Source organism: Vulpes vulpes, chromosome X, assembly GCF_048418805.1.
Source record: "Vulpes vulpes isolate BD-2025 chromosome X, VulVul3, whole genome shotgun sequence".
Classification (NCBI taxonomy): domain Eukaryota; kingdom Metazoa; phylum Chordata; class Mammalia; order Carnivora; family Canidae; genus Vulpes; species Vulpes vulpes.
This window is the reverse complement of record NC_132796.1, coordinates 19862089-19874907: the sequence shown is the minus strand read 5'-3', so window position 1 is coordinate 19874907 and position 12819 is coordinate 19862089. Positions and strand designations below refer to the sequence as shown.

General features: G+C 44.0%; 1 protein-coding gene across 4 annotated transcripts in view; it reads right to left on the bottom strand.

Annotated features, from left to right (window-relative positions):
* Window positions 1–12819, bottom strand: part of PDK3 (pyruvate dehydrogenase kinase 3) — a 146705-nt gene that overhangs the window by 127205 nt on the left and 6681 nt on the right. Inside the window, exon 1 of one of the 4 annotated variants that reach the window (XM_072744500.1) lies at window positions 3630–3968. The exons of 1 other annotated variant lie outside the window; for it this stretch is intronic. The gene's annotated coding sequence lies outside the window, so the exon portion shown is untranslated. Of the gene's footprint in view, window positions 1–3629; window positions 3969–12819 lie in introns of those variants that run through there. 2 more of the 4 variants (XM_072744499.1, XM_072744501.1) reach the window with 2 other exon arrangements.

Below are 12819 nucleotides of genomic sequence, written 5' to 3'. Positions count from 1 at the left end.
GTTCATGCCTCTTTGTTCAAAAAGGCAGGTTTCTAACAGAACTATCTTTGAAATAAAATATAGGAAGAAAAGAATCTCCCATTTTGAATTTAGTGGGGTTCTGCATTACTTCTCACACTTGGAAAGAAGGCTTTCCTCTACTGAGTAATGTCAAACATTTTTTTCCACAGGGTATGTGGCTCATTAAAGTGGGGATTTTCCACTTGCAGGTACAAAAATGAAAAGAGGGCTGGCCAAAGCCATGCCCCAAAGAAACATGGCATCTGTTTTGAGCTGCTCATTTCTGCTAGCTGCCTGCTAAAGAGCACAAACCAATGGAGGTCTCTTTCTCAACAAAGATAACTATACTCTAAGGGTGCCTGGGTAGCTCAGGGGTTGAGCGTCTGCCTTTGGCTCAGGCTGCGACCCCAGGGTCCTGGGATTGAGTCCCACATCAAATTCCCCTCAGAGAGCCTGCTTCTCCCTCTGCCTGTGTCTCTGCCTCTCTCTCTGTGTGTGTCCTTCATGAATAAATAAATAAAATCTTTAAAAAAAGATAACTGTACTCTAATCAACACTGTTCCCTCTCTTAAGTAAGTTCACCAACTGGCAGCAAGCACCACGCCAAGCAGTAAAGTAAGAAATGGAAACATGAGGCTTCATGTAGCATGACTGCGGGGTTTTTAAAAACTCTTTTTTAAGAAAAATTTGGAAGGAGCAAGGGAGAAGATTGAACAGATATGTCAATTTCAGAGATAATCTTGCTCTTGAACTCCAATAAAAAAAAATTGGAAAAAAAAATCTTGCTCTCCACCCCAGCCCACCTCTGCCCTCTCTGTTCCCTTTGATCTTCTTTCCAGTTGGCCTAGTGTTCACAGCAGAGAGAGCTGATCTAACCGAGCTTTTCCCTTCCCAGAAAGCCCTTTTGTGATGTTTCTGTGCAAACTCAATATTCTTACTGGAACTAAAGTAGGGGACAGACGCAATAAAAAGATGAATGTGCAAGTTTACAATCCAAAAGAAGAACAGGCTCTTCGTCCAAATTATGAGCAGCTTTTAAATCACATGGAGCATCAGCAGACGCAGAAAATATATGTATGTGTATGAAAGAAATGCTTATATATTATATAAATCTATGCATCAGCCTCCAAAAGAAGAAATGAAAGTAATCAAGGCTTGTCTCTGTATATCAAAACCCAGGAAAGTGCAAGGGCTGTCCTGTCATTGGTGTTTTTCCTCCTCCCTTCCAGATTCTCTCCCCACTTCCCCAAGCATTTTACCAGGCTATGTTTAGAATAGACGTCAGAGCTAAGAAACCAACTGCAAAGCAAGACTTTCCCAAGGGTGCCATCTGGTGGTGCTTCTATGTATTACAACACTGCTTTGACCTGATGCAGACACAGCTGGAAGCAAAAGGCAAACAACTTGGAATCAGTCCTTTCCAGATTTAGAGAGTTGAACCTTTGGGACTTGGCATTGGCTCGAATATGTTAAGTGTCGAACACACAGGTGTTGAGAGGAAGTGCTGCCACAAGGTGGAAATCATACATTAGGAAACAAAAAATCTTGGGTTGTCCTGAACACTCAGCTGGCTTCATGAAATCAGCACTGCTCCCCTTTTTATTTTTTTTGGTATGGAGCCATGAAAATGTTCACAAAAGGCTACTGGGAAGAGATCTGTGAAAATGTAAAAATGTAACTTCTAGGGAAAGGACTTAGAATCAGTGCATTTTAGAAACAGAAGAATCCCTTGAGCTATGGGCTTCTTAACCTGGGGACCATGATCTTGCTTTAGGAGCAGTGAACTCCTTGAAACTGAATATAAAAAGTGGTGTGTTGGCACACGCGAGCATTTTCATATAAAGAGGATCCCTGTTTTTTATGAGATTCTCAAAGGAGTCCAGGGCCTAAAAAGGGCTAAGAATGCTTGAGATTGTAAGCTAACCCTCATACCCTGTAAGAAAATTCCGTCTTAAAAAAAAAAAAAATTCTGTCTACAACAGCCTTGACCAGCTCAGTTACTCTCATTTTGGACTTCACTGTTGTGGACACATCGTTGCTTTGAGGCAGATGTTCAATGGTAATTGCTTCTAAATATTTGGAAGTTTTAATATGGAATTGGACTGTGGTTCCCTAGAATGTCAACCCCCTGAGCTTAGTTCCACTGCCTACCCTACCATAGCACACCCTAGTCTTCTTCTAAATGGCATCCAGTAGCACATGTGGTGCTAGGGTGGGTGTGCTTCCCCCAAGCCTCCCTGTTTCCTGGCTAAACCCACCCCACACCGATAGCTTTCATTCATGTGCCATGGTTTTCAGAACCTCCATTTCTCAAGTACCTTCTCCCTTTGTTTGTGGCAGTGCTTCTTTGAAAACTTGACCTACAAAACTGAATACACCACCCGCCATGACAGTCCCTTCCACCTACACATTTCCTGAGTTGATCTTGTTCTACACACGGCAGTGATTCTTTCCTATTTCTGCCCCTACCTCTGGTTTAACCAAGGGTCTTTTACCCTTTCCAGTTTAAAGAGCACTCCCTTAGTAAACAATAATAAAAAGGGGGAAAACAAACCAGGAGTTGTGCGGTCCTTTCTCCCTGACATTTGTTTTAATCATTTCACTCATCCCAAGCAGACCTATTCTTTCCTCATTTTATTTCTGGCTCAAATAGAGCATAAAAGCTTTTTTCTTTTTCTTTTTACAGCTACATTAGTATCATTCTCAGATCTAAGCTTAGTCTAGTCTTTTGATTTCTGATAAGTTTATGGCATGCTCTGTGTTTTTCCTTTAAGGATGCCAAGTTTCTGCTTTTAGACATATCCCTTGAAAATCAAAGCTACTGGAGAGCCCTCTCTGCAGCCCAGATGGCTGCCTTAGATCTGCCTGTTTGCTCTCCAGCTCCTTGTGTGGCTCGGTATTATGAACAGTTTTAGCAACCATTTTCCCTTGCTCATCTCTACCTTTTGGGCTTTCTGGCCATGAACTCATGCCCTTATATTTTTAAGTTTTTACAAATCTTCTTTCCTAAACTCTTGGGGACATGCCTGGGGATCATTTTCTTGACTAGGTCAAATTGTCCCTGTCATTTTCTCCTGTTTCTTTTTTTTATGATTTTATTTAATTATTTGACACAGAGAGAGCACAAGCAGGCAGAGTGGCAGGCAGAGGGAGAGTGAGAAGCAGGCTCTCTCCCCCAAGCAGGGAGCCTGATGCGGGGCTCGATCTCAGGACTCTGGAATCATGACCTGAGCCGAAGGCAGAGGCTCAACCGACTGAGCCACCCAGGCACCCCCTTTTTGTCCTGTTTCCCATCACTCTGTCACCTCCCTAACGACAACTAGGATTGGTGGATCAGTTCTCACACCTTCACCACCACCACAAGGTAATGAAAGGTAAACCAAAGAGATAGCAGTGAATGATCACGACCAGAGATGAAACTAGGAAGAAATGGGTAGAAAAGGCAATTCCAGAAGGAATGCCACAAATGCTGGCCGCATCTCACAGCTTTCCTCTTCAGCTCAGCCTGGCACAATGGGGGCAAGGATGCATCTTCAGAGAACCAGGCATGGCTCCAAGATCCATCAATGGAATGAACAAAAAAACGTACAAGGCAAGGGAGTGGGTGGAGGCTCTGGCCTCCTTCTTACCTTGGAACACTGATTCCTGAGCACCAGCAGCGCAAGTCTTCTGGAATCTCATGAACTGGAGGCCCGGGTCTCTTAATTCTTTGGCTGAGATTTTTCTGGAAATCCCGTCAGGCTGAGTAGGCCAATTGAAAGCATCAGGGCCTACAGCTGAGGAACTGAGCACCGCCGCAGACAAAGCTTGCCCTCTAGCTGCACACAAGCCAACCCACCTCACACAAGCTCTGCAGGCAGCAAGCAACTGAGTGTGAGAGGTTGTCCTTATAGTAACATGAACAATTCCCAGTCCCACTAGCAGACACATTTGGTGTCCTGCCCGACTGACTCAGCACTCACCAGTCCTACACATGTAGACAGCTTTTTATTTTAAGATTTATTTGAGAGAGTGAGAAAGAGAGAGAAGGCATGAGCATGAGCAGGGGAAGAAGCAGACTGAGAAGCAGACTCCCTGCTGAGCAAAGAGCCCAACACGGGGCTCGATCCCAGGACCCTGGGATCATGACCTGAGCTGAAGGCAGATGCTTAACCAACTGAGCCACCCAGGCTCCCCATGTAGATAATGTTTTATTGCCAGTGTTTGAAACTCTGCTGGGGCTTCTTCAGCTACTGAACGTGCTCCCTACAAATCCAGGGTAAGCCAGATGTTCCAAGGAACAGCCCTCAACCATTAATAAAAGGGATGTAGGGCAGCCCCAGTGGCTCAGTGGTTTAGTGCTGCCTTCAGCCCAGGTGTGGTCCTGGAGACCCGAGATCAAGTCCCATGTCAGGCTCCCTGCATGGAGCCTGCTTCTCCCTCTGCCTGTGTCTCTGCCTCTCTCTCTGTGTGTCTCTTGTGAATGAATAAATAAAATCTAAAAAAGAAAAAGGGATGTAATGGCAAAATAACCAAGCCTCTCACTGCCAAGTGGGACAATTCAGAGATTAGTGCAACATGGTCTCCCAGATATCCCCAGCAGGACTGTACCTGGTGGCCCACAGTGGCAACCTGCTCACTGACACTGATCACTTACCCTGTATTGACTGCCTTCCCCTCTCGTCTCTTCCCCACTTCCCTGCTGAGGCTTTCCTGGCATCACATCCCAGGTAAACCGCTTGCACCTGAATCCTAGTCTCAGGGCCTTTGGGGGACTCAACTTAAAACACCTCCTAATTGTAGTTGTGGAAATCACATTGTCCCTTCCCTCAGGGCTCACAGAATGACTAGTGGGGACAGTTGTTCTGCAGCCTCTCCAATCCATGACTAGCCATCTCATTTGGAGCCTTCTCAGGAAGGGGGTCTCATGAAGTGGTTTCCATGCTTTTCCACGCCTGTTCATGAGTGGACACCTGATTGCACTGATAAAGCCCTCCTGGGGACCCTGCCTACTACCCAGCCTGACCACCTTACCCTCACTGCCTTCTTGCAGCCTCCACCAGCCCCTAAGCAGTTGTTCCCAAGGATCCTCACATCTGATCTGCCTGGGGAGCATGTTGAAAATGAACTTTCCTGAGCACTATCAACCGAATCAGAAGGTCTGCAGATGAGGTCCGGGAATCTACATTTTAAACAATTCCTCAAGGGATCTCTTAGTGTGAAGTTTGAGATCTGCTACTCAGATGTGTGAGCAGATAGCAATCAGCATCATCAATTTACCCCAAACACTTAACAGCTCATTCTTATTCAAAACCCATAGCACTTAGTGGATAATATCAAGTGCTTCCTCTGTTCTTTCTGGGCCTTTCACTGTTCTGGTGTGTCCTTCCCATGGTTCTGTGTGCTTTTCCTGCCCCCCCCCCCCAGCTTCTGACATTGCTTCGCCCATTGTGCAGAGGGCAGATGTACCTGGAATTTTAGGTTTCCCAGAGAGGAGCTTTGCCAGTGACTGCCAGGCATGGGCATCTAAAAAGCCCAGCTGCCTTGCTTGGATCTGGGATAAACTCTTGGGGTATAATTTACCCTCAAGAGCTTCCCTGAGGCTGCGACTTCACTCAAGATCATTCCTTACTTACTTGCTTATCTTTTTTTTAAAGATTTTATTTATTTATTTGAGAGAGAGATAGAGAGCGAGAGAGAGAGCATGAGTGAGGAAGAGAGGGAAAAGCCAGCTCCCCACTGAGCAGGGAGCCTGACGCAGGGCTCAATCCCAGGACCCCGGAATCATAACCTGAGCCAAAAGCAGATGCTTAACTGACTGAGCCACCCAGGCATGACATCCCTTGCTTATCTTGAAATAGAATAAAAATACTGGAGGTATCACAATCCCAGATATCAAGATAGTAATCAAAGCTATAGTAATCAAAACAGTTTGGTACTGGCACAAAAATAGACACAGAGATCAATGGAACAGTATAGAGAGCCCAGAAATGAACCCATGATTATATGGTCAATTAATCTTTGACAAAGGAGGCAAGAATATGCAATGGGAAAAGGTCTCTTCAACAAATGGTGTTGGGAAAACCAGACAGCTGCACTCAAAAGAATGAAACTGGACATTTTTTCACACCAAACACAAAAATAAACTCAAAATGGGTGAAAGACCTAAATGTGAGACTTGAAACCAGAAAGATCCTAGAAGGGAGCACAGGCATTAATTTCTCTTACATTAGTAACAGCAACATTTTTCTAGTCATGTCTCCTGAGGCAAGGAAAATAAAAGCAAAAATAAACTATTGGGACAAAATAAGAAGCTTCTGCATAGCAAAGGAAACAACTAACAAAACTAAATGACAACATACTGAATGGGAGAAGAGATTTGCAAATGACATATCTAATAAAGGGTTAGTATCCAAAATATATAAAGAACTTATATAACTCAACACAAAAAACCAATCCAATTTAAAAATGGGCAGAAGACATGAGCAGACATTTCTCCAAAAAAGACATACAAATGGCCAATAAACACATGAAAAGATGCTCAATATCATTCATCATCAGGGAAATTCAAATCAAAACCACAATGGGATATGACCTCACACCTGTCAGAATGGCTAAAATCAAGAATACAAGAAACAACAAGTGTTGGTGAGGGTGTGGAAAAAAAGCAACTCTCTTGCCCTGTTGGTGGGAATGCAAACTGGTGCAGTCACTGTGGAAAACAGTATGGTGCTTCCTCAGAAAATAAAAATGGAATTACCATATGACCAGTAATTACTGGGAACTTACCCAAAGAACATGAAAACACTAATTCGAAGAGATATGCACTCCTATGTTTGTTGCATTATTATTACGACAGCCAAATTATGGAAACAGCCCAAGTGTCCATCAATAGATGAACAAAGAAGATGTGGTGTATATATACAATAGAATATTACTCAGCCATAAAAAAGAATGAAATCTTGCCATTCCCAATGACACAGATGGAGCTAGAGAATATAATGCTAAGTGAAATAAGTCAGAGAAAGACAAATACCATATGATTTCACTCATATGTGGAATTTAAGAAACAAAACAAAAAAGAGACAAAAAATAGACCCTTAACTATACAAAACAAACTGATGGTTGTCAGAGGGGAGGTGGAGAGGATGGGTGAATAGGTGATGGGAATTAAGGGTGCTTACCATGATGAGCACTGAGTAATGTTCAGAACTGGTGAATCACTATATTGTACACCTCAAATTAAATATAACACTGTGTGTTAACTATACTGGAAATAATTTTTTTTTAAAAAAAGGATCACCCATTGCTTGGCTTCTTGTCCTTCCCTGGCCTGCTTCTTCTGCCATGCCCTTCCCGGTGCCCCTGGGAGCTCGTCCTCAAAAAATCACTTATACCTGAATCATGGTCTCAGGGTCTACTTCTGGGGACATTTATCGGAAATCTATTTTACTTTTCTCCCCCTGACTTTTGCTATGCAAGTGAACTTAAAAATAGCTAATTACAACATAAATAACATTTCTGCTCAGTATCAAATTGTTCACAAGTGGTTTCAGTGATATTTAAAGAACATGCCTGCATACTTTGCAGGTCGTGAAAGTTGATGCCCTTCTCCCTCCTCTGCCATTTCTTGTCCCCTTTAGTAATAGCTAAGACTTAATTAGCACTTACTGCATCCCAGACATTGTTCTAAGCACTTCATGACTGTTATAGCATTTAATTCTCACAGCAACCCTGTGATATTGGCACCCTTATCATTTCCACTTCATGATGAGGAAAGTGAGCACAGAGGTGGAAAGTGACTTGCCCAAGGTCACACAACCAGCAATCCTTCCAGAAAGTCTGGTTCTAATATCTGTGGCTGACCTGGATCTCTCCCTTTTCTGATCACGCTGTACTTATTTATGCGTTTATTTGCTTGGCATAACTTTGATGTTTCTTGCTCACCATGCACTTTATATGGATAGGTCTGGTCTCAACCCCGAAGGTGGTAAGCCCCTTGAGGGTGGGACCAATTTGTCATATACTTGCAGCTTCCCCCTAGACTGGGGCAAGCCCTTCTATGTACCTTTATATCGTGAATCATGCTATTCACTAATTTCCTCCTGCCTAGTCCTCAGTCCACTTTCTTCAACCACCTGTTCAGGCTACAGCCCCAGACTTTCTCCTCCTCCTCCTGGTCCATCACCATCACACACCACAACCAGTAGGCTGTCCAACACTTGAATACTATACAACCACATTGTGTGTACACTGGCCTAACTTCAAGACTATGAGCAAAACCCAAGCCTGTGTCAATCCCCTAGTCCTCTGCCCTAAATCAAGATACATTTTGCATACTTTGCTGTGTTGTCTAAGTTGGTAGCTTGTAGCCACATGTGGCTATTTAAATTTAAATTTAATTAAATTAAAGATTCATTTCCTCAGTCCCACTTTTCAGTAGCCACATTTCGAGTGCTCAACAGCCACTTGTGGCTAGTGACTACCAGAATGGAATAGCACAGACAGAGAACATGTCCATCACTGCAGAAAATCCTTACTGGAGAGTGAGTGCTACTTCAGAGGCTAGCATAGCTGATTTTTCTCTTGAAGACTAAATAATATTATTTCTCTTTTGCCAGCTTCTATAGACTCCTACACATTGCTACTCAAATCCCATTCATGTCGGCTCTAATTTGCAGGACCTAATTTGCTGCCTGGGATGCAGGCTGGAGGATGCAGTGAAGGAAGCTCTTTCCTGACCTCTCTGGCTTCCAGGAATTATTGCCACACCTGAGTTCTGTGGGCTGCAGCCTTGCTTCTTCATGTGCGGAAACATTATCTGTATCAAACACATCCAAGCATATCCCATCTTGTTTGCCAGCACCCACCTGCCCGAGTTCCTGGCCCACAAAGGACATGGAAATGGAAGAGTTAACACAAAATTACACAACACACTTTTTCACTCTCACTGTAGACATATCTGGTTAAAAACAGAATGAGGGTCTTGGGCCCCATCTGCATGCATCTCCAGGGTGACAGATCCAGAAAATTTTTTTCGTATTTTATATTTTTAAAAGATTTACTTATTTGAGAGAGAGCATGAAGTGGAGACGGAGGAGGAGTCTTAAGCAGATTCTGTGCTCAATCCCACAACCCTGAAATCATGACCTGAGCTAAAATCAAGAGTCAGACACTTAACCGGCTGTGCCACCAAAGTGCCCCCTCTCCCCCCTTTTTTTTGTATTTTATTTTTTTAAAGATTTTATTAATTTATTTATTCATGAGAGACACAGAGAGAGAGAAAGGCAGAGACACAGGCAGAGGGAGAAGCAGGCTCCATGCAGGGACTGCATAGATCATCCCGGAACTCCGGGATCATGCCCTGAGCCAATGGCAGGCGCTAAACCGCTAAGCCACCCAGGGATCTCCTTTTTTGTATTTTAAATGCATTTCCCTCTGACTTACACAGCTGACAGTCTTTAACCGTCTACATTCTCTCTGCCTTTAGGGAGCGAACTCAACAGCAGCAGCCATGGGTCCACCCCTCTCTTAAAATCAGTTAAATTCCTTAAACCTTGAGTGGTCAGTTCCTGCCAATACACCATCTCCACTGTGCCTCAAAAGAACTCGCTATGCTAATCAGGCCTACTCCCAGGGTGAAGGTGGGAGGTACAAAGTCACAGGCCAGGTGGCAAACTGGCCCAGGGAAAGAGACTCATATAGGGCCCCAGGTCCCAGAGAGTGCTTCCTAAAAGCACCACACAACACTCTAGGGAGAGTTTCACACTCTTTTCTTTTCCTCTTCTACCTTATTTCTTTGGGTTACCCCTACACCTTCAGTGAATGTGTTAAATATTATGAGTTTGTCTTTGGAGAAAAAAAGCAGGAGCTTGCATCCATTGCTGGGAGCAAGGCCACAGGGAGCAAAAATCCAAAGACCATGAACCTTGGCCACAAAGGGCAGCTGAGGTGACAGTCCTGAGCAGGGTGGACCTGGATGAATATGTAACCTTTCAGCAGGAGTGTTTCAGAAATATTTGCGAGAGAGGATCCGGGAGGACCAGAAGTGTGCTGGTGTAGAGGAAGGGCAGGGTCCTGCAGGAAAGAGATGGTGCCCTTAGAAGTGGAACTGAGGGGAGTCTAATGAAGAGCCTGAGTCCAACAGGAGGGCAGGGTTAAATTTAGGCAATCCACAAGGCGTAGGGACACACCCCGAGGCAAGTGGCCTCCTCCTAGGCCCCAAGGGGCAAGGGACAGAGCAAGTCACCCAAAACTGGCAGAAGCTGTAGCTCAGGGAGAGGGCTGCTGGCTGGTAGCCAAGCCAGTTGGGCAGGAAGCAAGCCAGGGTTGGGGGGCGGAATACCCCAATACCTCTCACTTTCTGCCTCCAATCTCTTGCTGGTGTCTGTGCTGACTGGACCCAACCAGAAAGCAGCCATTCTCCCGAGGAGATCCGGAGGGGAAAATGGGGAATGTCCAGCTCAGGAGCGCAAGCTGTTTTCCCCCAGACATCCAAGGTGTCTGGAGACTTTGAAGGCATCCGGACTCCACACATACCAGAGCCACTGTCTGTAGCCAGTCTCTGTCTAGCACCTCAGCCTGCCTTCAGCCTTCCACAGCCCCTTCATGCTGGAAGCTGCCTCTCTCCCACTGTGTGATGGGCTCTAGCCTACCAGCGCCCCACAAGGGTGGCATGTCATCAAGGCCTGGCCAGTCCTAACAGCCCACCTCCCCAGTCACTGGAGGTGGGGACATGAAGCAAGTAGAGTTAAATGGGATTCTTCCCGGAATTGTATCCTTCTCTTGTTACTCATCTGTTTGTCCACCACCTATGGACAGAAGAGAGACGCTGTCTTTTCTCTGCCAGGATGATGTGAGTTTTGCCCACTCCCCCAATTACACAGAAGAATATCTAGGGGAGAAAGAGACCAACACAAAGAGAGACACAGAGCTGAGAGGACAGAGAGCCTTCTGATACAGTGGATGTCTTAGAGCCCTTGAGAACATGTCAGTTTACTGGGCCAATAAGCCCCTCTTTTTGCTTAACCTGGCTTGATTTAGATTTCTATTACTTGTACTAGAAATGTTAGCACAAAAGCCCCAACTAACAGAAAACACAGTCAGACACACACCAACCTACTCTCTACATAGAAGTCACCCCACACTTCTGGGTCTCGATCCTTATAAAGTGCATTCATAGTAATCTGTCATCTCATCAGCCTCCATGAAAATGCTAAATCATTGTTACTTTACCATGATATATAAGAAGAAGCAACTTTTAAAAAATAAACCTAGATCAGTACACTATTTTTAAAATGTATTTTTTCAAGATTTTATTTATTTGACAGAGAGAGAGCTAGCACAAACAGGGGGAGGAGCAGAGGCAGAGGAAGAAGCAGGCTCCCCACTGAGCAGGGAGCCTGACCTGGAGCTCAATCCCAGGACCCAGAGATCATGACTTAAGCTGAAGGCAGATGCTTAACTGACTGAGCCACTCAGGCCCCCCTAGATTAGTACACTATTAAAGACTGTATTATAGGGCAGCCCTGGTGGCTCAGGAGTTTAGCACCGCCTTCAGCCCAGGGCGTGATCCTGGAAACCTGGGATCAAGTCCCACATTGGGTGCCCTGCTTGGAGCCTGCTTTTCCCTCTGCCTGTGTCTCTGCCTGTCTCTCTCTCTCTCTCTCTCATGAATAAATAAAATCTTTTAAAAAAAGACTGTATTATAATTTATATTTTAATATATTCTTTAATAATATTCAAAATATACAAGGACAAAGTTTGACTCTTCCGTACTTAACAAGTGGTGCATGCTGCTTAAGTTATTTTAAATTCAGTATGCAAGAAAGAGCATGGCTTAGCTACGAATTCAAAATGACACATCAATATTGTGTTTGGGCCCAAATGTGTATTAATATCTAGACTGAAATTTAACTATGTGTTACCGCCTTCCCAACAGCTTCCATGACCTCGTATTTGGAATTCTTGAATTTTGCACTTAAAAAAATCAATTACTTTATTATTATAATTTTCATGGTTTGTTTCTAAAAGAGGAGACACGAGCACTTTCTGGCTGCTATTTGCAAGTACTTCTCCAGAAATAACACACTGTGGGTTTGGATAATTTTATTCCCAATAAAGGAAAAGCCAAACTGGATAAAAATTTCTCCTTTTCACTTTTGTTTAGAAGAACTAGAGATACCCTGATATATTAAGAAATGATAATATGAATATACCTTATAGATCTGAGGTCAAAATAGAGAATTATCATTTTTATGTCCCTCATAAATAGATCATTCTCTTTTTTTAAACCATCTGAACCATTTTTAAGTGTACTATTCAGTAGCTCATTCTATTCTAACTCATATTCTTGATGCCTCCTCTCTCTAACCAATAATCCATTGTGAGGACAAGTTAAACAAGGGAATAAAAATAGTTGAAAGCAGGGCACCTGGATGGCTCAGTTGGTTGAGCATCTATCTGCCTTGGGCCTCAGGTCTTGATCTCAGGATCCTAGGAGGAGCCCAGAATCTGGCTCCCTGCCCAGTGGGGAATCTGCTTCTCCCTCTCCTTCTGCCCCTCCTCCCTGCTAGTGCTTACTCTCTCTCTCTCTCTCTCTCTCTCTCTCTCTCTCTCTCTCTCGTAAATAAAATCTTAAAAAAAAATAAAAAATAAAAATAGTTGGAAGCCATAAAATGGTGAAAACCACCACCCTAACGCGAAGTAGTCAGCAGGGTGATAAAGCAACCAAGGGCTGATGCTCGAACAGGTCCAGCTAATCTCCACAAACTGCAGAGAACACCTAATCCACATCTAAGGCCTTTATAGTTGAAATTATAACAGACTCCATTACCATTT